This window comes from Gorilla gorilla, chromosome 11 (genome assembly GCF_029281585.2).
Source record: "Gorilla gorilla gorilla isolate KB3781 chromosome 11, NHGRI_mGorGor1-v2.1_pri, whole genome shotgun sequence".
Classification (NCBI taxonomy): Eukaryota; Metazoa; Chordata; class Mammalia; order Primates; family Hominidae; genus Gorilla; species Gorilla gorilla.
Genome location: NC_073235.2, coordinates 89,805,567 through 89,833,353, shown reverse-complemented (window position 1 = coordinate 89,833,353; position 27,787 = coordinate 89,805,567). Strand labels below are relative to the sequence as shown.

General features: G+C 34.1%; 1 protein-coding gene across 2 annotated transcripts in view; it reads left to right on the top strand.

The window, feature by feature from the left end:
• CALCRL (calcitonin receptor like receptor) overlaps positions 1-27,787 on the top strand; it is a 107,732-nt gene that overhangs the window by 35,598 nt on the left and 44,347 nt on the right. For both annotated transcript variants that reach the window (XM_055380358.2, XM_019022579.4), the window contains 2 exons: positions 26,576-26,666; positions 26,839-27,003. The gene's annotated coding sequence lies outside the window, so the exon portion shown is untranslated. The remainder of the gene's footprint in view (positions 1-26,575; positions 26,667-26,838; positions 27,004-27,787) is intronic.

The window sequence follows — 27,787 nt, the reverse complement described above, 5'->3', positions numbered from 1 at the left end:
GATATCCAATATGAAATTTTCATTATAGTAATGCTTAACACTTATTGAATGTTGTGTGCCAGAAAATGTTCTGAGTTCTCCTCATTCCAATATGTCAAGTAGTAGTCACATATAGGCTATAAAATGAAATATAATATTACTATCCACATTTTATTTATGTAGATATTGAGTCTAGAGGAGTAAAATAATTTGCCCAAGTTACATAGATACAGAGAAAGCCTCAGTTTACATTCATAGCTTAACACAATACAGCCTCAATCAATGTCCAGCTCCATAATTAGAAGCAAATTTCCAGTCTTTGCAAATGCCAAATAATTCTCGCTTCCCTTAAGATGTAAATGTGACCAAAGCAACTCTGGATTTCCCTCTCTGGTATTTTACATCTACTGAAATATAAATCACAGTTTTTTGTGTGCCAGCCCTTGTACTGTCAACATACAAGTTATAGTTTAAATAAAGAGGATTATTTCAAGGTCAGGCCATTAACAATTACTTTGCAGAGTTTTTCTATCAGAATTGCCAAATGAAAGAATCATTTCTATTGTTTGCTGGGGACTTAGTCTTCCCCTAGGTTTGTCTTTTTGACACGTAAATTACAATGTCTTCTATTATAGTCTTATCGCATTCTCTTGCTTTTCTCATATGGGAGGGAAGATATAATTACATTAACTGGTAAAATATATAACAGTTATAGATAGAGCAACAGCCAGATAAAAATAGTGATTCACTTACAAGATTTAAAATATAACAGCTGATAATTATCACATATAATTATATATGATATCAAAGAAAACAATGAATGTTTCAGTCTCGTTGAAATCCTCAGATGTAAGTGCTATGCCCATGTGATGTTCACTCTTTTTGTCCCTGTCTTTTGTCTTCGCTCATGTTACCTCTTCTATCTAGAATTCTCTTTCTCTCCCTCTGTCTCTTTTTCTCCTACATTTTCTTTAAGGGCAAGCTTAGATTTCCCCTCTCCCTGGAGCTTCTATTTCCATAACCCTAAGCATTCCAGCCTTCTTTGATAATTCCTTCCCTGAAAACGTACAGAGATAAATCCTTATATACCAATAAATTGAATGCTTACTATGCTTATTTTGTCTTCCTCACAAACTGCAAGTTTGCAGAGAACAAAGCATATTTATGATCCATAGCAACTCTAATAGTACTAGTTGAGAGAAAACAATCAACAAAGCATATTTATGATCCATAGTAACTATAATAGGACCAGTTGAGAGAAAACAATCAATAAAAACTAATTAGTTATTGATATATGTGGAATTAGTCACCAAAGGACAAATATTTTGAGATGTCCTAGGCTTTAAAACCTGAAAGCCATTTACAGTATTTAAATATTTCATTTTGTATTAGATTAAGCCTTAAGACCTTGAGGCTTGATTCAAGTCTCACTCTTCACACTTGTATCTTCCACCTGCTATTTTTTAAAAAAGTTTTAAAATAGTATGTCAAGCAGAGGCTGCCCTTAGCTTGAATAATTCAGATAATAGTCTATGATTTAAATTCCAGATATAGGCATATATTTTATGAAGATCTGCTTAATACAATAAACATGAGATTTTTCGTGTGAAACCAGAAAGAGAATTAGAGGGAGACAGAAATCATTTCGCTTAAATATTTAACTTCATAGATGAGGAAAGAAAAGAGTCAGAGAGATAAGCGAATTTGCAAAGGTTGCCCAAGTCAGATGCCATAATGAGACTGGTGCCCATGCTCTTGAGCCCCCTTTTCAGTACTCGGTTCCAAGTCTACCCTGTGGATCATTTCTCTTGTCTTTGGGCCACTTCAAGAGAAAAATCATGAACATTCCACACAGACTATGGATTTTAAGAAATGACACCCGTTCAAGCTATCCTGACTAGTGAAAATAGGAAATGTAAGAATGTTTCTGAAAATCAGGAAAGATTTAGAGCCGTATCTCACGCAGACTGAAACTCAATTCTAAAACTGGAAGGATGCAGGCAGACCTTCTCTCAGTAACTTCACTCCCATTAAACCTGTGCCGTTACTGTCCCAGATCCCTGTTCCTCCTCTGCATCTCTGTCCTTAATGCCTCTCATTAGAAAGGTGCTAATTCTTTCTCTGCACACAGGATGTAATTATTATTATTATTATCTTTGAGACAGAGTCTCGCTCTGTCGCCCAGGCTGGAGTGCTGTCTGCAAGCTTCGCCTCCCAGGTTCACGCCATTCTCCTGCCTCAGCCTCCCGAGTAGCTGTGACTACAGGCACCCGCCACCACGCCTGGCTAATTTTTTGTATTTTTAGTGGAGACGGGGTTTCACCATATTGGCCAGGCTGGTCTCGATCTCCTGACCTCGTGATCCGCCCGCCTCAGCCTCCCAAAGTGCTGGGATTACAGGCAGGATGTAATTCTTTTTACTACACCCCCTACTTCCCTGGCTTATCCTTCTATCTGCTTCTCCTGTCTCTGTCGCAATACCTCATAATATTTAATGGCCCTGATTCTATATCCTTTATTCTATGTTTTGACACCGATTCTACATCTTAGCATTTATCTAGGTATCCCATTTCATGATCCATCACTAAATAATTTTTTTTCTCAGTTAAAATTTTGAAAGAGATTTAAACTGGCTCAAATTCATCCTTGTAACACTAAATCATACCATGGGTCATTTGCTACCTTATATATTGCTGCTGTTGGATAAGGGATCTGCTTGACTAAACAACTATAGCAATGTGTGAGGCTGTTTCACCTAAAAACTCTTTAGGTGTAGCAGATAATGTTATCAACATGGTTAGTACATACACTCATGAACAAGAATCAATTTAATAGTATTTACAGTAGTCTTATTTATAGTTATATAGAGATATTACAAAATGTTATTACAATTTTTGATAGAGTTTATATTAATTTTTTTAAGATTACCTCAACTGTCTTTTTTTCTCCATGTACTTTCAGTACATTTCTTTCAGTATTTCTAGGGAGATCTGAATTCAAGAAGTAAAAAGGGTATCATTTAAAAGAGAAAATTTGGTTAGCAACGTTTCCAACTATTAAAGCTTTCATGAGTAATTGAAGTTGATTTTTATTTCATGCAATTCCTTCTTCTATCACCCACCAGACAAAATAATGAATCTTTTATTTATTCTTTTATATAAAAGTCAGAAGGATAATGCACCAGATAAAATATTTAAATCCCATTAAATCCTGTGGCCCCACCTACCTCTCCTCGCCCCCTGCCCTGACACCAACACACACACACACTTTGAGCCTCTTGAGACCACCTCAACCATGCTCTCATCCCAAAGTACAAAGGCACAGATTATCAAGGCCCACATGCACCTCTGTCTTGAGCCATAGTACCTCATGATCCCCTGATCCCACCTTCAGCTCTTCTTCATCCTTAACATTCTTCCCCTGTGGGCTGTGGAACTGATGTTACACCCACCCACCAGCAAACTTTAAACTTAGCTCAAACCAGTTTATTCCTTGCAAAGAAATCCTACTTGGTTTAGTCAATACTTTCCTCCACTGTCTAAAACAGGCTTTCAAACCTTCTGTTCTTTCTACAAAACCCTAACACCCACTTCATATTTCCCTTCTCTTTCAACAGCCAGTGCTTCAAAACAAGAGGTTTACAGAATACAGCTCCCTCACCTGCATATTTCCACACCTATAAGCCTATCAGAATCACTGTCCTTTTTTTTCCCTTTATTTCTCAACTTGTGAAGTAGAGCAGATATCTCTTCTCTTCTGTAAAACAGATTGCCATTGCTGCCTTGTACCTCATTTCCTCCAATTTGGTAAAAAATTGAATATCTGTGATGTCTTTTAATACACTCAAACTCTTCCACTCAAATGGATCCCCCATTAATATTTTAAAATGTTCATGTCACTCTCATTCAAAAACAAAACTCTTCTTTCTACCCTACAGATTCTCCCACATCCACCACTATACCCCATTTTCTGACTTTACAAAACCAAAATCTCAAAGGAACTCCTTATTCTTGTTTTCACCCTCACTTCTTAACCCATTTCTCTCTGATTTTTGTTGCCCAGTGCTAAACCACCTATTTTCTGGTCAGCTACTGAAAACACAGGTTTGCCAGTGTAATAAGACAAAGGCCAGAGTCTTTTAACAAGTCGTCTAACTCCCTGCTTAGTGTGGTCCCTGAATCTTCCACAGCCTCACCTGACACAGCTCTCTCCCTTGCCTTCTGCCCTCCATTCCTTTCCATAGAAGGCATTTGCTTATGTTTTTCTCATCCCTCCAAATCACTCTCCCTGTCCCACCTCCAGTCTTTCCCTAGTCGATGAGGACTCAAATTTCAGATATCAAGTGAGTAAAATACCATTTCCTCTGGGGAACCATCGTTAATGCTCCAGATTAGGTCATCTTCTTCCTTCATAGGACTATCTTGTCATTTTGAATTTGTATGAATATTTGATTAATACCTGTCTCCCCTATTATAGTTTCACAAGGGCCTGCATCTAATCTTTTATTCACCATTATTTTCCCAACAGCCAGCCAAGTGTTAGGCACATACCAGTGGCTCAATAAGCATTTGTTGAATGTGTGAATAAAGTTAAACTTTTCCAAGGTACAGCATGACATTTAATAATTTCACTGCAGGTTATGCTTTGGACAGTTGCTGTCTTCAATGGTGTATGCAGTCATGGCACTAAACTTACATTTCTATAAACTCAAATATTTTGTACCAAATTTCTTTTGCCTACAGTTATTTGAGCCTAGTATTTTAGAAAGAAAATATCAGAAAATAAGTATTTCATAAATATCTTCTGACAGATGTTTAGATCTTAATAACGTTTCCTTTATTGATCCAGAGAGAAATCCTGACACCCTACTAAGGTTATTCCCCGAATCAAAGCAAATATATTTGAAAGGCTGACCCAGTGGAAGGAGAAAAAAAATGACTTGATGTTGTAAACACTTTCCCAGGGAGACCAAGGCTATTATCCATCATTATTTGGTAAAGGCAGTCAATTAACTGCATTCACATGTAAAAGATTTCTTTACAAAAAGCTCACAAGGACTGTTACAGTGTTGGAAGAAAGGAAGGGAAGAAGGAAAGACTTCAGACCTCTAGCCAAGAGTAGTTGTGAACATTTTATGTGCTCTGAATTAATTTATTCATGCTCCCTTTAAAATGTAATTGCTACTTATTTTTAGGAAAAAGCAAGTTCTATATTTCTATAAAATATTATACAGCACAATGTGACTATAGAAAGCACAGAGAAAAGGAGAATGGAATAAAAATGATTAAAAAACTGCATTTATAAATATTATTTTTCTTGGTGTAGCTATTTTTTTTTTTTTTTTTTTGAGACGGAGTCTCGCTCTGTCGCCCAGGCTGGAGTGCAGTGGCGCAATCTCGGCTCACTGCAAGCTCCGCCTCCTGGGTTCACGCCATTCTCCTGCCTCAGCCTCCCGAGTAGCTGGGACTACAGGCGCCCGCCACCACGCCCGGCTAATTTTTAATATTTTTAGTAGAGACGGGGTTTCACCGTGTTAGCCAGGATGGTCTCGATCTCCTGACCTCGTGATCCACCCGCCTCGGCCTCCCAAAGTGCTGGGATTACAGTGTAGCTATTTTTTAACTCTGGCTGGAATATAATTATCTCCACTGTACAGTTATTAAATTACTTAATTTATTTCATTAAAATTTTCCTGGCAGGTTTTCTGAGATGTGAGAATTTGTACGTAAATTACAATAAAATTAAAATCCTTAGTTATCCCAAGAGCAAAAACAAAACCAGCCATAGAAGGGGGTTTTATTATTTACTATTAATTTCTGTACAGAACAGAGGACTCTAGCACAAGGTTAGAGTAAATACATTTATTTAGTTCTGCAATAGGTATTTAGGCTTCTGTGTCATCGTAATGTTTTAAAGGAAAGATATGTAGTACACAATATAATTTTATGAACATCATATTAAACATCATTGGGTTTTATTTCTAGATTCTCTATTTCTCAATAATGTTTTAAATAAACTTTAATATATACTGTCATGCTTCTGAGAATGTTGCCCTATTCATTTATTAATAAGGGATTGGAAGGAGAAAGAAAAACCTCACCCTAGCTGAAAACAAAATCCAAAAATGTTTCATAAATATATAAATAAACATGAAAATAGCACTGTGTTGCAAACTGTAATATTTTGTTTCACGTATATCTGAAGTAAATTAACCAGAAAAGGTTTTCTATTTTTTTAACTTTGGCTTTCAATACTTAATGTATTTATATTAATATATATGTCTTGGATGTAATAGTAATGACATTTTTTCCCTCAGAATGATAGAATTAAAGAACAAAAAGGACCTTGAGAATCTAGTCTAGTATCTTATTTTACAAATTAAATAAAAATAATCTGAGGCCACCAAAAGATAAATGGTGTGATTTTGCTCAAACTATGTAGAGTTTCCTTAGTGTCAGAAACAAAGTTAACATATAGAGGTGGGAACATTAGCAAAGCTTAATGCACCATGCAAAAGAAGTCTTAGAACCACACCTGTTGCTGCTGGAACCAGCCTCAATTCAGTCTCCTCTGTAATCCCCAGGTTTAGTTAAAATTAGAACCTGGATTTATTCATATTCAATGTAGTGCTATTTGAAATTTTTAAATGCAATATGTTACCTAAATATGTACTTGTTGCTAAAGAAAGATTTAGTGTCAATGCTTTGTATATTTATCTTTCACTGCACAGCAGTCCTTACCTTATGCCCAAAGACTTTTCATTCTTGTATTATTAAAATTGAAGTTTTTCTCTCGTAATATAAAAGTCAATGTCAGCACAAATTTCTAAGATTAATAGGCGAAAATGCACTACTAAAATTTTGAATATGCATTATTTCTGAATTAAAAGAAATAATTCATTTGAAATTGTTTACAATGTTCCCATTTTAACTGCCACAATATTATTGCCTACTATTTTTTTGCTTGTTTTCTTCAAAAATGTGAGAAAACACTTCCTTTGAGTAGCTCAAGTGCTTTTCCTTATTTACTTTACAAACGGACAAAACAAATTATCTTAACCAGTCTTTATTCTCCCTAAATACATGTGGGTTTTACTGTGATCAGACTTCGTAAAATATAAAACAATGTTAATTATCATCACTATGGATGCATATTTGTAATGGATAATCATTTCATGTATCTATTCATTAAAAAACTTAATAAAGATTAATGAATACCAGACAATACCTTGGGGAATCCCATTGATTAAAAAGGCAATGCCCTCAAATAGCTTTTACCTTTAGTGGGGAAGATAAAAAAGAAAACAAAACAAAAACAGACCTAACTTTATCTAGTGTGATAGTGTGCTGTTAGAAGGCATGTACAAAAGGCACATTCAGCCTATTTGTGCTGTAGGCATAAGGTGGAGCGAAACTAAAGAAGTTATGAGTTCAAATAAGGTTTTTTGGGAATGATAGTTAAGTCCTAAAAAGATAGATGGTAGACTTCACAAACACTACTAGCGTTATTGTACAAAATAGCTCCATTTTTTCCAAAATTCTGTTCTTCACACATCTAAAAGATTTTTCAGTTTTTAATTCGTGTGTATTTAATAATGTTGATTCCATCACTCCTACTCTAGTAGGAAATAAACCAAGTAAGACTGTCCTTCTGTCTTCTTTTTCTTTCTCTGTCTCTTTGTCTCTTTCTCATATGTACACAGCAAAAAGTGACCAAACCACATCTTTTTTCTAACAATTATTGGATCTTTATTTTGAGTACCAACCACAGCATTACCAGGAATGGTTAGTTACAAAGACCATAGATAAAAATAAATACACAGTTAGATTTCTCAATGCTTCCTTTTCTTTTATTTTCTGTATTTATTTGCCTTTCCCTTTTTCTCAGCAACTGGTGTTCTACATTTGCAGAGACAGAATTCACCTAAGATATGTTTTATGATGATGATATTTAGTAGAAATTTAAATTTGACATGTGTATTGAATATTCTGTACATTTACACTAGTACATTTACTTCCATTTTTTCAAGGAACATGTTTGCTTACAAATAATTTTTATAAAATAGAGTTAAAACAAAATATATGCAATATTACAGCCAAGAAATTATTTGAGTTGCTCTTGAGCTTAAACAATAATTTTAGATGATGAACTGATGTTTTTCACATACAACATATCAGATTTGTGGTTTTTTTTTTGGTTGTGTTTGGTTTGTGTTGGTTGGGAATGGTGGTTTGGTGGTCTGGTGTCAAGTTTTGACAAGTCATTCTGAGTGAGGTGATAAAGCCCAACTGCTTCAGAGCCCCACACTGGTACTATTTTATATTAACCGACACAACATTGGTTTGTCCCAAATGGTTAAAACATATGCACATGTAAATGCACACACACACACACACACACACCCCTACATACAGACAACACAGGTATACACACACAGGACTTAAATAGTCCAATGGAAGTACTTCATAAGGACAAAACTTCTTAAGTGATTTCCCTAGTTATTGCACACTAAGTATCTCAGGAACACAGCAGCCATTCCTCCAAACTAACAAACTTTCTGCTAAGCTTAATTGCTGGCTGCAAGCTTTTCTTTCTTACTGTTTCAGCCGTTCGCATTTTATCTCCTTGCACAAATTTATCTCCAACTAATAACCGAGTGCTAATTCCAGGTAATGAATCCCACACCTTCAGTTTCACTGGTTTTCCTCTTCCTCTAGGAATTGATGAAACAAATAAAAATCAAGAGTAATAATGCAAATACACAAGTCATTTTAGAGTCTGTGTTTGTGACAAGACATAAATGTCTTCACCTCCTTAACAATACTGTCCTCGGGATGATGAGAAAAGATGACAGACTTTAACACTGGTGTTTATTACCACTCTTAGAAGGGAAGGTTAATATATATTTAAAAGGTACTCCGTAACAAAGCAGAGTGTTATGCATGCAGAGACAATTAGTATTGGTGAGAAAACAAGTGATTTTGGAGACAGTGCCCGTCTTTATTCACGCTAAAATATGTTAAAATTCTACCATGTGTTCATGAGCTCACAAAGCCTCCTTTACAGAAAGCTGGGAAAGTTGGCATTGTTAAATGTTCACATATAATTTTACTCAAAATTATAAGTCTTCTAACTGAGGCCAATTAAAGCAAACCAAGACATTCCATTTCTGCTGCAGGGGAGAGACCACCACTTACTTAGCAGTTATCACTTCCTAGTCCTTGTGATATGGAATTGTGTGGGTTATTACATTTAACCCCCACAATATACTTATGAGACATGTATTTCCCCATCTTAGAGCTACAGAAGGTAAAGCTTACAGGTTAGGTTTCTGCCTACATTCCAGTTAGGAAATACTGCAGTTCCACAGCTGATATCCAAACCCTAGTATCCAAACTCAGAGTCGTTCCGTGTGAAACCTGTGCTCTCTGCCCTGTGTCTCGCTTTCTACTGCTCTTATCTTTTTTTCCTCTGGTACAAGTCCCTACTGCTATTATTTTTCATTGTTGTTATCTGCTGTCTAAAGCAGCATACTATTCAGATACCCATACTGACTCCTGCTCCAGAAAGCCTCGTTCATGTGAGTTTTCTAGCCATAGCCTCCACCAGTGTCCATCAGATGGTGTTTCTTTTTTACTTACTTTCGTCGTCTTTTTTTTTTCTTTTGAGATTGCCATTGTTATTGCAGCTCAGAAGGAATTTAGTGAGGAAACTCCTCACTGGAAAGACAGACACATACGGTAAACTACGAGCCAAGCTGCAGTTTGAGAAAAATACTCCAGCAATGCATGGGATTCATTTTGAAATGACCAAGATAGACCCCAGGATGTTATGGTTGTGTTTTCTACAAAAAAAAAAAAAAAAAAAGTGTTTATAAGATACCTAGGGAACCATTTCATATCATTAATTTTTTAGATGATTTGAACTTTTATAAAAAACTTTATTTTCTGTAGTGACATTTTTCTCTTTGTTAGGAAAACAAAATCTTACTTTGGTGGACAGATTTTTCACTAGATGTTTTGATTTAACAGAGAAACTTTTAAAGACACTATTGCTTCTTTAGTTTCTTCAGGGTATTTTATATTTTGATAAAAATGCACCATCTTAAGATTCGGTGAGGGAGGGACAGTCACGTTAGGAAAATGTTTCGCTGTTGTTGTTAAGGTCTATTAAACTCTGTCAAGCATGACGGGGCATTTTTTTTAACACATCCTGGTCCAGTTAAGGCTGCAAATCAGAAAAAGTGCTTGGCACAACAATTTAGCAGGAAAGAAAGCTATTTTAAAAGTCTTTTGGGAACATGTTTGTGAAACAGGAAAAAACATACAATTGAGTTGATAATAGCACTTGGTAAAGGTTAGGCTCACTGAAATGGATTTGCCATCTTTTTTCACAGGGAACGTGTTGTTCTTAAGCGGCAGTTCTCACTTAAGCACAGCTTAATTCAGCAAGGATCTCCTTCCTGTGCAACTTCTTTTGCACTGGAAGATCTATTTTTAAATTATAACCCAGACTTAGTCACAGGAGTAAATGATTAAAAATAAGCTGTGTTTGGTATGTGTAAAATTATAGCAGTTCATAGAGTGCTTCATGGTACTTTGTCTAGCAAATGACTGAAGTCACATTTCCAGGTTTCCACTCATTAATTTCCCCAGAGACCTCAAGCTTCTCACAGGCCTGTCCTTTTACCTCTAGTTACACAGCTGCACTCACTTCTGTACCCATGCCTTTGTACTTTTAGTTCCTTGTACCTAGCAAACTCTGCCCTTTATCCAGTTCACCTTGTTACTAACTTTGAATTCCTTAAACACGAATGTTTTGAAATATGTTATAATTCAATTCCAATACATGTTTTAGCACACACTGCCTTTCCAAACAAAATGTCACCTTTCTTTAACTGCAAATGTGTCCTATGATGATGGGTGTGAAACTTCTATTTCAAGGCCCTCCTTTGCTGATCTACAGAACTGTGCAGAAAAACCCTCCTGGACAATTTTTTCTTCAAGATGTGAGAACTGCACTCAGGTATTTCCCCACCACCCATTTTATTCTACGGTATTCTCTATAGTAGTGATTGGAACCCACTCAGATACCCATGATTGAATTTCAGGAATCCATTTACTTTACTTGCACTTGCCAAGCTCTCACATCCTTATACACGAAACCTTTTAAAATAACTCTTTTAAATATTTTTCTGCATCATACCAGTTTAAGGCTTCTGTAACAAATTGCCATAGACTTGGTGGGTAAAGCAACAAACATTTATTTCTTACATTTCTGGAGCATGGAAGTCTGAAATTAGGGTGCCAGCATGGTTGGATTCTTGGTGAGGGCCCTCTTCCGGGTTGTATCTTCACATGGTCTCTCCTTGGTGCATGCATGCAGAGAGAGATTGCCTATCTCTTTCTTTCTCTTTTCATAAGGATGTTAATCCCATCACTTCATGTAAACCCAATTATCTCCCAAAAGCCCCACCTCCAAATACCATCATATTTCATGTTTCTAAAATGAAAATCTTGTCATATGGCTCTACTGCATAATTTTCCTACAATTATTATTCATTTTTTGCAACAGCATTAGCAAATATATGGAATACATGCCATTCCTTCTCAGGATGCTGCCATGGCAGACATCGTTAATGACTCAGGAGACTCTTTCTGATTCACTGGACTAGATTAACTTTAACATTGCTCAGTGTAGCAGTTCTGGCTGCCACTACCAGTAAATCAGAGTAGATATTCAAAATGAAAATATCTATCCTAGAGCATTAAATCAAAACTCCTCAGTACAACAGAAAGTACCATTAATCTGCTTTTCTGTCTTACTGGAAAGCCTCATCTCTCATCTCATGTATCCTGCATCTCTCAAGCACCTGGTACGTCCACACTCCAGAAAAGTACCATATTCTCTACGTAGATGTCTCTCTCTCTCTCTCTCTCTCTCTCTCTCACATACACACACACACACTCACAAACATACTTCCTCCATGTAAAATGCATCATTCCAGCTGATCAATTAGACACATAAAATTTAATTGAGTACCTACAATACTTTATTACTCATATTTGTACATATCATTCTACTCCTACAAAGTTTTAAGTATCTCTGAAAACAGAAATTTTAGCATTTCTGGATCCCTAGAACTTAATATAACTTTTGGAACATATGAGGTTTTAAATAAATGTTTGAATGAATGAATATATTAATACAGTAAAAGGTACTAAGATGGAGTTATATCTAGTATTTGTAAGAAATTGAGACACACCAGAGAAACAAATTTTAGTATATCAACATTTTATTTACTTTTAATAAAAATAACAATTTTTAAAGTGTGCATTTACCTGAGACACACATATTGATTTCTCTCCTTCCTTCCTGCCTTCCTTTCTTCCTTCCTTCCCTTCTTCCTTCCTTCTTTCCTTGATTTCTTTTTTCCATCTTTAATTTTCTTTCACCATGTAATAGCTCCATAGAAGGAGTATAGTTAGGATGTAAAATTTCTAACTTAGGTCAAGTTCCAAGAATAAACCAAAGTTCGACATTTTTTCTTGCTAATATTTCTCTTGTATTTTTGATGTTTCTATTTGTCATAACACAATTAAAATATCAGAAATCACAAATATAATAAAATACCTACATTTTTGTTTGTAAATTGTCAGTGCTCCACTCCTATAAGAAATTAAAATCTGTAAAGTGAAATCACTGACATGAGAAAAAGATAAACAATTATAGATCCTATCTAAAATTAAGGGAAATTTTCTAAGTATGTATATAGATCTTTTCCCTCAACTATGTACAATGGTTATTTTTATAAACTTAAATTTATTTATCAAAGGGAAGACAATATTTTGTGCATGAATTAAAAATTAGTTGTTGAAAATAAATTTCAAGAAAAATGTATGTTTTTCAAATCAAAACAGTTCTATATATATAAAATAGAATTAATTTGTTGTTGAATATGAAATAATGTATCCAACTGAAGGAGTAATTCAGAGTTTACATGCATGATATGCTGTGTTAGCTAGGCAGGTTCTTTGGTCGATGTGTTTTGTTCTACAATGTGAATATCATCTGTCTCTTAACTAAAGAAGGCAGGAGAGGTGAGAGAGAAGACTAAATGATCAGCATTAAGTCTTTCCTTAGATACACATGGCCTTTTGGCATTTACTTTTTTAAAAACAGCTTTACTAAGCTATACCCGTACACTTCATGAGAACACTCACTTAAAGTGTACAATTCAATATGTTCCCTACTTGGGCAATAGAATCATTGGAAGCCCAATCTTCAGCATTGCACAATACACCCATGTAACAAGCCTGCACATATACCCTCTGAGCCTAAAATATAAAGGAAAAAAGAATACAATTCAATGGTTTGTATGTATTCTCAAGGTAGTACAACTATCATTTTAGAACACATTCATTACTCTGAATAAAATCCCTGTACCCATTAGCAATCACTCTCCATTGCCACACTCCTTGAGTCCTAGGTAACCCCCAATAGCTCCTCCACCTTTATCGATTTGCCTATTTTGGATATTTCATATAAATGGGAATCATATAATATGTTTCTTTTTTTTTACTGTCTTTTTTCACTTTGCATAATGTTTACAAGGTTTATTCATGCTGTAAGTAGCATGCATTAAGTACTCCTTCCTCTTTATTGCCAAATAATATTTCATTGCAGGGAATATATCATATTTTGTTTATCCATTCACAAATTGATGAATATTTGAGCTGTTTCCACTTTTTAATTATTATAAATGATGCTAAGAATATTCATGTGCAAGCATTTGTTTGCATATCTGTCTTTATTTCTCTTGAGTTTATAACTAAGAGTGGAATTGCTGGGTCATATAGTAACTCTATGTTTAACATTTACAAAAACTACTAAGGTGTTTATCAATGATTACACTATTTTACATTCCTATAAGCAATATATGATGGTTATAATTTCCCGTATTCTTTCTTACACTTGTTATTGTCTCTCTTTTTTACTATATCCATCCTAGTGGGTATGAAGTGGTATTTTATTATGGTTTGGAATTGCATTTTCCTAATGACTAAGAATATTGAACATCTTTTCATGAGCTTATTGAGTATTTGTTAGATCCTTTGCCCATCAATTTTTTTTAAAAAATGACACATAATAATTTTACCTATTTATGGGGTGATATTTCAATACATACAATGTGTAGTGATCAAGTTAGAGTAACTAGCGTATCAATCACCTCGAACTTATATTGTTTCTTTGTGTTCAAAGCATTCAAAATCTTCTCTTCTAGCTATTTGAAAATATAAATTATTTTTAACTGTATTTACTCCATAGTCTATAGAACTCCAGAACTTACTCCTCCTATCTAGCTGTAATTTTGTATTCTTTTACCATTCTCTCCATATCACTCTCTCCCTGCTACCCACCCCAGACTCCAGTAGTTACCATTCTACCCTACTTCTATGAGATCAACTTTTTAGCTTCTGCATATGAGTGAGAACATACAGTATTCATCTTTCTTTTCTGGGCTTATTTCACATGACATAATGTCCTTCCAGCTCATCCATGATGCCACAAGATTTCATTCATTTTATGGCTGAATAGTATTCTGTTTTGTGTCTATACCATATTTTCTTTATCCATTCATCTGCTGATGGACACTCAGATTGACTCCATATCTTCTCTGCCCATTTTTTAATTGGGTTGTTTTTCTTTTTATTACTGAGCAGTAAGCTTTATTTGTATATTCTAGCTATAAGTCGCTTTCAAATATGTGATTTGCAATTTTTTTCTCCCATTCTGTGTGCTGTCTCTTCGTTTTCTTGATAGTATAATTTGAACACAAAGTTTATAATTTATATGTCATCTAATTTATTTGTTTTTTGTCACTTTTGCTTTCAATGTCCTATCTATAAAGCCAACTGCCTAACCCGAGGTGACAAACATTTTACCCTTACGTTTTCATCTAAGAGTTGCGTTTACTTTTGAGCTGGGTATGAATATCTCGCCATAGGTACATATTAGTTGTGGATTATCCAAGAGCATATACTGCTAAGACTATTTCATCTTTAGAAAAAAATTACTCCATAGATGTATTTGGATAAAAAAGTCAGTTTTGAACTCCTATTTTCTGGGCATGGAATGTGCTTTGGGTGTAAAAAATGATGTTCTTCTTTTGTGAAAAAGAAAACAATCTGTAAATATCTACATTGCAAGATGAAAAGGTGCTTGAAGCCATCTCATTTTACAGGTCAGGAAACGAAGACCCAGCAAAGTGACTAACCTAAGAATATTCAGGGCATTCAATCACAATCAGAATGCAAAATGGAGCCTTCTTATTCCACACATAGTGATTATTCCACTACACTGCTCCAAATAAATCAGTTAGGCATAAATCGTAATTTAATGGCTAATTTGTGAGGATTTCTAGAATTGTATCTGCCTTCAAATATGGCCAAATTAAAGGGCTCTAATGTTATTGGATTCTCCACCAATCCTCAATCTCAGCTAATTGCCTTCACTTGACCACATTTTTTAACATTTTCTCTGTATGATAGGAAGGATGCATGATAATCATCTGATATTCATGCCCTACTTGCTTTGCAACCCCAGCAGAAAGAAAAAGCTTCCCTAATAACAACAATACAAATGTCCCAGGGAGAATTCCAGTGGTGTTGGTTGGACCACACATGTCCATGACCAAGCTAAATTTAATCAGAGGATTGTGCTAGTCTGACCAGATTTCAATCAGTTCCTACTTCAGTGATCAAGAGGGAGGTCTTACTTGAACCAGAGAGAATGGATTCTCTATAGGGAAAAAGGTTCATTTTATTAAGGGCAATAAAGAAGATGTGCTAAACAGACAGTATCAATAGAGTTCCTCTACCTCCTAAAAGTTGGAATGTGCTAGTAGGTGCCATATAAATTTTATTTTGAGAATGATTGGAAAGCTCAATGTAACAAGAATATCATAACTTTGCTTATGGACTGGTATGCAACTTAAAATTATAGCAGAATTATATATTTTCTGATTTTATTGTTGGTGGGAAAAACAAAACAAGACATGTTTTCACATAGCATTTGACTCCTGACTTTGTGGAAGGAAAATAGGTATAAAGCTCTTATTCCAAAGAGCTGGAAAGATGTGTTTTGTTTCAGTGCTCTTTGAGCAATTAATTCTTTCCATATTAGATCTCCTGGAGGGAGAGTGTTCCATCAAGTACAAAGCATTTTTTTCAGGCTCCCTTCCACCTTTTACTAATTGGGCTGAGATTTGGCCGCTTGCCTCCTTCAAATAAAAAGAGGGTGACCAAAATCACCGGAAAATGGCTAATTATGCCCACAATGGGAAAATCAGTCCCGTGAGTAAGTACATTACAGTGTAAAGTGAAGTCCCAAACTTAATCACAAAATTATCTCTCTTTAATAGTTATTCAACTGTTCAATCTGGAATGTTCATTAAATAAGCAAGTAAGCATAGGGTCAATGTTTTCTTTTGTTGTTCCAGTACAGTGTTAGGAAAGGCTATTATAACCAATTTAAAATAAGTGAAACAACTCAAAAAGTCAAATACTGTATGTTCTGACTTATAAGCGGGAGCTAAACAATGTACACACAAAGACATAGAGTGTGGAATAATAAACTTTGGTGGTTTAGAAGGGTGGGAGGGTTGTAGCTGGGGTGAGGGATAAGAAATTATTTAATGGGTACAATGTATATTATTCAGGTGATGGTTACACTAAAAGCCCAGACTTCACAACTACGCACTATATTCATGCAATACAAGTGCACTTATACCCCTTAAATTTATACAAATAAAAAAGAAAAAAATAAAGTAAAATTTGGGAGGTTTTATGTCTTATTTTTAATTGGCTTAGCATTATATTCTTTAAGAAGTCCATATTTGATTACAATGTTATAAAAAATTTGCTAGAGCTTTGGGTTATATATAGGCTCAGTATTAGTAATTGTGCAGTCATATTAACTAGATTGATATCCTATCTGGGAATATACTTACAATTCACTTTATTTGATATTTTCATAACTACTTAAATGACAGAATAAAAAACAACCATATTATTTCTGCAGAAGATAAAAAAAAACTCAAGATGCCTGTGACCACCACCTTGAAATACAGTCAGTTTTCCACATACAGTGTTATTGAAATTACGGCAAATAAATGAAAATATGTATAATAAGCTTACTTATATTTACAAAAATTTTAATGTGGTATAATAAGTCATATTTAGTGCATTCTAAGAAGTTTATATTATCTAATTTTATTTTACAATAGCTTTCTGGTGTAGGAGTTATTTTGCAGAAAAGAAAACTATTCTTAAAGAAGTTGTTTAATTTGCTAGTGTGTGACTGAGTTGGATTTTAAAAACAAGAAGTCTAACTCATATTTATAACCAGTACAACTACTGTTTCTACTTGTAATTGGTATTAGACATCATCCCTTCATTATGTGAATTATTAAATATCAGTTGGATACTACTTTAAAAATTTCAGTATTTCTTTGGAAAAAGAAAAACTGTATCATTAACCAGTGAGACGATATTAACAATATATGCTTCCTTATATATGAATTTTAATGTGGATTTTAATAGTTACAATTAAATTTAGGCATCGCTTCAAAAATAAAATACTTTCTAGAAGTTTTCATGAGAGTTTTTGATGACTTTTAAAAATTGGCAATTTCTATACCAGGTCATCCATAGGAATTTAATGGCTTAAATGTAATAATTTTCTTTTTTTAAATTACTTTGTTGAGTTTAGGCATTGTTGAATCATTTTTTAATGTGTCTTATAATTTCTGTTACTCTGTATATTTAAAAGTCTTGGCTTAGTGATTTTCTCTTAAATGCAAAGAAGATAAAAACTCAATGTAGCCAAAATTCAGAAAATGTTAATTTCTAGTCCTATGAGCATTAAGCCTGTTCCAATGATGATGGTAATAAGTTTAGCTTAGGGTACATGAACTTACCAGATTCCATTCTGAGACATCTGGAAAGGGGGCTAATGAAGAAGTGTGCTTGCTTTTCTAATTTGGACTTTCTGCAGTGGAGAAGAGAGAACTAGACTTTTCTTGAATGGCCTTTCAAAAGTAAGAATAGCTCTAAAAAGAGGCAGTATATGAAGAGGTGAGAGCAAGATAAGTGATTTTTTTCTTTCTTTCTTTATTTTTTTGGCCTAGATATGTTTTCCCTGAATTCTCATGTAATGAGAGAAAAATTAGCCAAATGGTCCACTTTTTCCCCTGAGCTATTAGGTAGTAGGAGACATACACAAAGTCTTCCTGAGCCACAGGAAAAACAACAACAACAACAACAACAAAAAACAGTGTCAGGAGAGATTTGGTTTTAAGGCTATTTTGGCTTTAGGTTACTTGGAGTAAAAACTGTTTCTATATAACAATCATTTTTTTCTTTTCATATAAATTTTGAACTCTTACCCAAGGCTTAATCCTTTTACCCTAATGCTTTGTTTGATGAGTAGGAAACACCTGGGAAGGCATGGAATTTGCCCAGGTTCAATGAATGACAGAGGTAGGACTGAGGAAGACACTAACTTCCTGTTTTAAATGTTGATAAAATCATCCCTCGCTAGAACCTCATGAATGAGTTCCATGGAGAGTGTTTGAAATCAATGAAGTAAGCCTCAAAAGCAGTAGAATACTGTTCTCCAACTTGATAAATACTTTTATCAAGGGCAGAAATCTTAACATATCTCACCACCTTCACCCTACCAAACTAGGTAAAAGTAGATGCTCAATAAATAGGGTAGGATAACAAATTTAATTTCTAGAAGAAGTTTTCTTCATTTAAAACGCATTTTTTAAAGTGCTAGAAAACGAGACAGTACATGTGATTTTGGGACCTTGCCAGAATGGCAAGTATGAGTTGTAAAGCCATTTATTAATGTAAGCTTTGTAAAAGAATCGAATATGACATTGCTAAGAAGAGGAATGAAAAGAAGAAATTGTTGGGAAAAAGTATAAATGTGTTTGATGAGTACAAGTGACATGTAATGAGAAAACTGGTGGTTAAGCAAAATAACTGAATAAGCAAAATGAAAAATGTGTCCTTCACTTTATGCAAATAAACAACTCCATTGTTCGAGTCAGTATGATGATACAGGGCAAAGGGTAGAAATTTAAGGTCAGAAAACCTGAGTTCTGAGCTTGGAGTCAGACCTAAGCATCTTTGTGACTTTGGCCAAGTCACAATTTGCATGCTGGATTTGCCTGGTTTGTTCAGTCAACATGATTACTGCCACGACTAACAGAATTATAGAGGGATACAGAAAATAGCAATAGCTAATGCTTATTGTGTATTTATTATTAAGCAAGTTTTTTTATATCTAGCATGTAATTTAACACTTAAAATAATCCGACAAGGTGAGCTATGATAAAAGTTATAGGCAACATTGATTTAGCCAGGCATTGATTAGCATTATCTCATTTACTGGTCACATTAACCTTCTAAAAACAGCCACTACTTTTATGCAAATTTTCAGGTTAGAAAATCGGTTGAGAGAGTTTAAGTGTATAAGAACTGGCATTAAAGATATGTTTCTTTGACTTTAGTGTGTGTCTTCTAATAAGTATGCAACAGAAAACAGGAAGCTCAATTAACGATCACGTTTTATACTCATTATCCAGTTGAGTAAACCAAGCAGAAAATAGTTGAGTTGATTTTCTTAAAATTACACAGCAATTTAGAAGCAGCTTAGAAGAAACACTTCTAGCTAATGGGATTGTCTTGCAGGAGGATGAATGTATTGTTAAGGTTAAGAGGAATGGCTGGCTAGTTGGGAAGCAGAGTTACTACTTTGGTTTGATGGAAAAAAAATGTAATTTTTGTCAGGTAAGGATTTTTATTAGTTTTCTATCCTAGCTGTACCAAATGACCATAAATTTAGTAACTTAAAACAACACTTATTTACTATCTATCTCACAGTTCTATTGGTCAGTTCTGTTGCCTTGGCTTGTTTCTTTGTTTCAAGTGTTACATGGTCAAAATAAAAGTAATGGCAGGGCTGCATTCCCTTTTGTAGACTCTAGGGGAGAACCTGCCTCCATACTCATTCAGGTTGTTGGCAGAATTCAATTCCTTGTGGTTGTAGGACTGAAGTCCCCATTTCCTTGCTGGCTTGAGGCCACTTTCTAGTCCTTGCATGTGGGCTCCACAGCAGAGTCAGCAACAAGGAATCAACTCTTTCTCAGGCTTTCATCTTTTCTGCTTCCCCTTGTGCTGCATCTCTTTGACCCTTCACCCTTTCTTTTCTTCTTTTAAGAGCTCAATTTATTATTTGAAACTAACCTGGATAATTCAAGATAACCTAGGTCAATCATTCTATTTTAAGATCCGTAACCTAAATCATAGCTGTAATCAAAGATTCTGGTGAATAGGGCATGGAAAGTTTTGTATGCCTATCATTCTGCCTACCACATGAATCTTCTATTTATTCCAGGTATCCTCAACCCTAGCTATATATTAAAATCACCTGGGAAACTTGAAAAAATGCTTGTTCCTGGTCCCCAAGCAAGATGACCTGAATCAGAAATTTTTGGAGTAGAATCGAAGCAATGATCTTTTTTTATGACTCAGAAAATTATAATAGGCTTGAAAGGGTTAGGAATAACTAAAAACATCAGGTTTCTTCAACTTGATTAAATTTATTTTATAAGCAATCTACTTTAAAAACACTTTCTGTATACCCTCTTTATGTGATCACTTTGTTAGGGTGTGTAGCCCCGGAGATGAATATGCTGCCTGCCCTATTCTTACCGTGCTCACAATCTCATGGCAGAGACACATAAAGAAATAATTATAAGATTACATGGTATGTTTTAAAATAGATATTTGAATAACTTGCTTTGGGAGTTCTGTGACATTAATAATGCCTGGGAACACTGCAGAATATTTTGCTTGATTTATACTTTATAGTTGCTTTTAAAATAGTCTGGCTAGTACCTAGAAACAGTGAAATACAAATGTGTTCAGGTTTCGGCATGTCCCAGTGAGGATGAAGTATTTATGTTGTGCTTCCCCAAGTATAACAGGCCAAGAATTTACTTGGGTGCTTACTAAACATGCAGATTCCTAAATTATTCTCCAAAAGGTTCTGTTCCAGAGCGTCCTTTGTGGGGCCTGGCCATTTTAACATTTTCACCAAGTTTTGGGGGTGATTCTGATGCAGGTGGCCCACAACCTCACACTTTGAGGACATTGTGTTTACTACATCAGTGATTTGGCACCTGCTCACTCAATAGCTTAAAAAATAATGCATGACTCAAATGACATCCTAAAGAGGACATACAGCTTGAGTTATAATCTTATATCCGTAACATGTCTTCAGGAAAGTGAAGCTTCTTTATGTTTTGTTTCACTAACTGCTTTATATATTAAAAGTGTGAGTGACATTCCAAGCTAGGTTGAAGTGGGTACTAAAACCTTACACTGGAATTTCTTTTTCATACTTTATTGGAGGCCAGGTGCAGGAGCTCAAGCCTGTAATCCCAACAATTCGGGGAACCAAAGTGAGAGGATTACTTGAGACTAGGAGTTCAAGGCACCAGTGAGCTATGATTGTACCACTGCACTTCAGCTGGGGCAGAGTGACATCCTGTCTCTAAAAAAATAATAATAAATAATAAAAAGACTCTATTGGAAGTAAAGATAGTAACTTGCAACAACAATTCTAGCACAAAGACTTAGGTTTTCCAAAAATAAGCAGTGAGAAAAATAAGTTAACCAGGCTCTTGAACTTTGACATTTTTTAGATTGTGTAGAATGATTGAAATAAGTTTCCATTTGCCGTGCAGGTGTGGAACTCTGGGATTGGAGTAGAGTGTTTATTCCTTGTTTTGATTCAAGAGATATGTAGCTTGTTTAATATGCCATAAGTAAGGGAAAGCATGTAATATAATATATAGGACATAGCTCAACTTTGCTCACACAAAGGTTCAGGTGGGTGAACCTTACGGCAAATTAAATATGTGTAGAAAGTACTTCTGTTAGCCAACTTTTAGTGAATGGATACATAAATGAAAAACAGAGTATGGTTTAGAGCCTGTAAAAATCGAAGTTATTTCAAAAATATAGAAACAAAAGATTAGGTTATTATTTTTCTTAATGTTGGAGTGAACATACACTTTCAATATTAGGGCTAGGTGACTCAATGAAAAATAAGAATTATTATAAAGAAACAAATTAATGGAAAGTATGTATAGGAATAATACACATTTTAGAAAATAAGAAATAGGCTTGCAAGGCACTGGCGCATGTTCAGGATTTATGTTTTTTTGTGTGTTCTTATAAGTATTGATTAAGTCACATTCGTTTCTAATGCTTATGTACAATAAAACATGCTTTTACACTATTGCATGTCAAGAAGATTGCCCTCTTAAAATTTAAGTATTTGGGAAAATTGTCTTGGTAGATGTATAATATATTAAGAAATAAAACCAGAATTGTAAGTTACATAAATTTTTGAGTGACTAGGCAGTAATATTTCAAAAGGTATTTCAGATTTTAAGACATTTTTATTTTTCACAGTTCTTTTTGTGATGAAATATATCATTTTTATTTTAATATTGAAGATGTTGGGGGCCAAAGCACGGAAAACATTTTGAAATAAAGGGCTTTTAAAATTCTTTTTGCATAGTAAAGAAAATTATCTCATTTCCAGTAATAAACCACTTTGTTTAATTTTTAAAAAGGAAAATAAAATAGTACTTATAGAAACTATGAGACTAGCAGCTCTTGAAGAGAAAATGCCAGTAACAACTAGCAGTACCAATATGATTACAAATTTACTTAACAGTATAAATTAGAGCTTTCACAACTCTGAAGTTCTTTGCCTACTAAACAAACCTTGGAACATATGGAAAAATTCTCTGGCTGGCTTAATCACTTAACTTGACCTCTTTTCATTATTTGCTTGGTCTGTCCTCAAAATTAAAAGGAAACTATTATATTTCATGATGTAACATGCAGTTCAATTATCAGTAAATAATTTAACAAGATCTGAAAGAGATTAAAAATGATTTGCTTAACAGCTTTGGTTAACTATCATCAATTGTATTTTAGTGAAGTTATATTTAGAAAAAGCTAAATATATAGAGAGAAGTACTTGCTGAATCAGCCAATTAAAGGCAGTATGCAGAGAACCAGTGAGCTGAAACCAAGGATTACAGTTAAACATACTTCTCCTGAGAACAATGTCATCATTTCATCTCCCAGTATGAGAGTCTATCTAAGTTGACTTTCAGCTATATTTGCAATGGCATTATGCACATGCCTTGCCATGATTCATCTATTATGGAATTTGAGACCTCTTGGTGAAAGGGATGATTCCTCCATAACTACCTCTCACCACATGTGTCTGCTGGCAAGGAAACTTTGATAGGTCCTTTGCAAAGTAGATGACTCAAGTGAATTGCACTACCAAATGATTTGGTCATTGCTAGATCTCATGGAGTGTACAGGTGCCCATTATGTGTTTGAATGGCTGCTAACCTAAACTTGCTGCTCTATCTTTGACAAACCCAGGGGCCATACACCTGCCCCCTTGATTAGGAATACACAAGTTTACACAGTGAAAAATACCACCTTATTCCTAGTAGCACAATTTTCAGATCATTAGGGAATAGGATAAAGAAGGAAAGCTATAAAAGTGGAATTATTTGCATTAATAAATATTTTGTGAGTTGAATACTTTTTAATTATTGATGTCAGGATGATTTAGTTACCACTAAGAGATATTTCACTAAGATACTTTTTGGAACTCTGATTTTGAAGCCTATTAGATAAGCAACAAAAATAATGGTAATGTTGGATGAAATGTGTTTCAAATATGTGGGGTTTGGAAAACCTTCAGACATGACTTTTGAAGCACTTTGCCCCTCAATATTTGGAATTCATGTGCATATTAAAGGTAATTTAATCCTGACTCATGCGTAAATCATTAAAAAATTATTTTGTAAAACATACCTGATTTTTACATAGAATAATATTTATTTACATTGTTACTAGCATATTTAAATATATATACTTTTATTCAGAAAAATATGAACTACTAATACCTTAATATGTACTACAATGCCCTAAATGTGGCTTAACCTTTATGTCTTCCAAATGCAGTACAGAAAACTACTGTTTATTTAACATCTAAGTAATCACAAATTCAAAACTGAATAGTTTTCAGGATTTTATTTTGTAAGAAAGTAGACTTGTAGATATAAGAAACATCCCAACAATTTTCATTGTCAGTACATATTCAAACACTGTCTAAAACTTTCTAATAAAATAAATTACAATTAGTAGTTATGATCAGTGTTCTTGATTGTGACTTTAGGATCCTAAAGTACTTTACTGGTTCATGTTTTAATTCATTTACTCATTCATGTATATGGTAAACATTTGTTAACTGTCAGTCACAAAGGATGCAAAGATAAATCAGATATGAAACCATATCTGCAAGGGAAATAGATACGTTACTAATAATAATCATACATTCCAATAAATTCGTAAAGTTAATCAAAGGAAGATCAAACTATAGTTTAATTCAAAAGGCTTTTTGCCATACTTTAGTTCTTTAAAATTTACTTAAATAAAATATTCAGTTAGATTACCCAGTGTCCCCACCATCCTGAAAAAATGAAAATTGATGTAAGTTTCTCCATCTAATAAAAAACAACAAACATTTGTAACAAAATTATGACCAAATATTAAAATAAAATATATCTGAAAAAAAGTTGCTATGCTTAGCTGGTTTGGGATATTGTTGTAACTTTTCTAATATAAATTATACTTTAAGTTCTAGATGGAAAAATGTGATAACTTCAGAAATGTGAGCTCTGCTTCATTGGTTTCTATATATTTAGGGATAAAATGGTTGAGTTTACCACATTAACTTGTTACTATCTATCTTCATTCATACTAAGAAACATACTAGTGATTATTAAAGAAGTAATAGAGGCAAGGCACGGTGGCTCACGCTTGTAATCCCAGCACTTTGGGAGGCGGAGGCGGGTGGATCACCTGAGCTCAGGAGTTTGAGACCAGCCTGGCCAACATGGTGAAACCCCGTCTCTACTAAAAATACAAAAATTAGCCAGGCGCAGTGGTGGGCACCTGTAACACCAGTTATTCGAGAGACTGAGGCAGGCAAATCTCTTGAACCTGCAAGGCGGAGATTGCAGTGAGCCAAGATCGTACCACTGCACTCCAGCTTGGGGTACAGAGCGAGAGCATGACTCTTTCTCAAAAAAAAAAAAAAAAAAAAAGAAGAAGTAATAGAGAAAAGTATGATATATTTATAAAGTGCAGACAATGAGAAAGAAATTAGCCCATCAGAAAGAATCCTTAAATCTCTATTAATCCATCATTTATTTAGTATTGAATCTCTTATTTCTTTAGCAAAAATTTCTTGAGCACTCAGGTTGTGTCAGGTACTATGTTAAACACCAAACAGTGATTTGCAAAAGCAATTTTGCCTATATAGAACCATGAATACAAAAATTAATTACTTTTTTATATTTAGGGATGGATTAAATGATAGAGTTTTGCAAAATGAATAATTATAAAGAATGTGATATTGTTTAAAATAATCAATTTAAAATAAAATATATCTGTTCATAAATATAGAAGTGATTTTGTATATAGAATCTATAAAGTAAATTTTTATATTAGTCTAACAAATAAAGCTGAATAGGTTGGCATTTCATTAGGTTAGATTAAATTGCATGGGAAATAGAACTTAGCCAAGAGTATGCCATGAGTTGGGAACTTTCAGGGCTCCACAATATAGTCAAAATCATTTAATGGTCACAACAAATCTGTAGTGTCCAGTATCATTCCCTATCACATTTCCAGGTGAAATGTGCATGTAAGAGTATTGTCTAATAATGAACCGTAAATTGCTTTAATTTTTTGTTAACAGAAATCCTAGTAAATTATCATTAATATGATAAGGAGAGTTTTAGGAGTTACTGTATCTGTTAACTATTTTCAACTCTTCCATAAAAAATGTGTACAAAAATAAAAACCAAAAACAAAACAACTCTTCTTTCTTTCACCTTGCTATTAATACTTGATAATAATTAAAGCTCCACTGAGAAGACTAAAACACAAAATTTATTTTTAAAGGCAGTATAATTTAGAATGATTTGTGGAATTATATGACTATAGATACAATAAATAAAGAAATATTTATCTAACTTATAAATGCCTAAGGAAAACATTTTAGTAATTCTATGAAAAAAATGTAAATATCTAAAATCAACAATTTTTCAAGTGAAAATGACATAATTACTCTTTAAAAATTATTTACTCATAGAAAATATGTACATTTCTAGACCAAGTGTGTTCTCATAATATAGATCTATAATTCATATTGAAACATCACATGCTGTGAATATAATGCTATATAATAACTCAAATATATTGTAAGCAAAAGAGGCTTTTAAAAGTTGGAATTGTTCAATAAAAATATGATCTTAGTAGCAGTATTTTCTTTGAAGTTTTTAATTTATCATGGAAATAATTTTGGTCATTAGCATAATATTAAATTATTACATTCATCAATATTTCAGGTCTTGACCCCTGAATTTAAGAAATTCTTAAAGACAATGTCAAATATGATCCAAGAGAAAATGTGATTTGAGTCTGGAGACAATTGTGCATGTAAGTATTGGGAAATTAAATTTTCTCATGGTAAAATGTAATAAAAACTAAAATATTAACTTATTAATTACTGAATTAAATAAACTGATACATTGTTTTCTGTCTATAACAACACTACTTTTATTAAAATTAATACAATGATTCATGGTATTTTGGTTATATTTTTCTCAAGATCGTCTAATAATAAAAACCCATACTAGCCGATAGAAAACAATATTCGAAAGATTGCTACCACTAAAAAGAAAACTACTACAACTTGACAAGACTGCTGCAAACTTCAGTTTGTCAACCACAACTTGACAAGGTTGCTATAAAACAAGATTGCTACAACTTCTAGGTGAGTCATTGGCGAGGGCTAGCAATGGCACAAATTCTGTGTGACAATTAATAGTGTGCTGTCATTGAATGTCATAAGAAAAATAATAAGCAAAACCTGTGAACACGTAAAAAAGGTTTTTATAATTATTTTTCCCAAATTAGCCCTGTCATAAAATCATTACTAGTTTCCTAACAAAATTAAATCTAAGCTTACAGTTCAGTGGCAAATATCTGTTGATCGGAAATTTTTTCTCTCCTTTAAAAATATTGTTTGCGTGTTCAGTGTATTAGTCCGTTTTCACGCTGCTGATAAACACATACCCAAGACTGGGCAATTTACAAAAGAAAGAGGTTTAATGCACTTACAGTTTCACGTGGCTGGGAAGGCCTCACAATCATGGCAGAAGGTGAAAAGCACATCACATCATGGCAGCAGATAAGAGAAGAGAGCTTGTGCAGGGAAGCTCCCATTTTTAAATCCATCGGATCTTGTGAGCCTTATTCACTATCAGGAGAACAGCAGTGGAAAGACCCACCTCCATGATTCATTTATCTCCCACTGGGTCCCTCCCACAACACATGGGAATTATGTGAGCTACAAGATGAGATTTAGGTGGGGACACTGAGCCAAACCATATCATTTAGTTAAATGAATATTATATTTTATGGCTACATCCTGAAAATATGTTGGAGTAGGTTGCTCCTGGACTTCACAGGGTGTAAGCATTTGGAAAAACACTCCAGCATTTCTTGTCTCTTAGAATTAGGAAGCTAGTGGGTAGCATTTTAGAGGCCATTTTTCA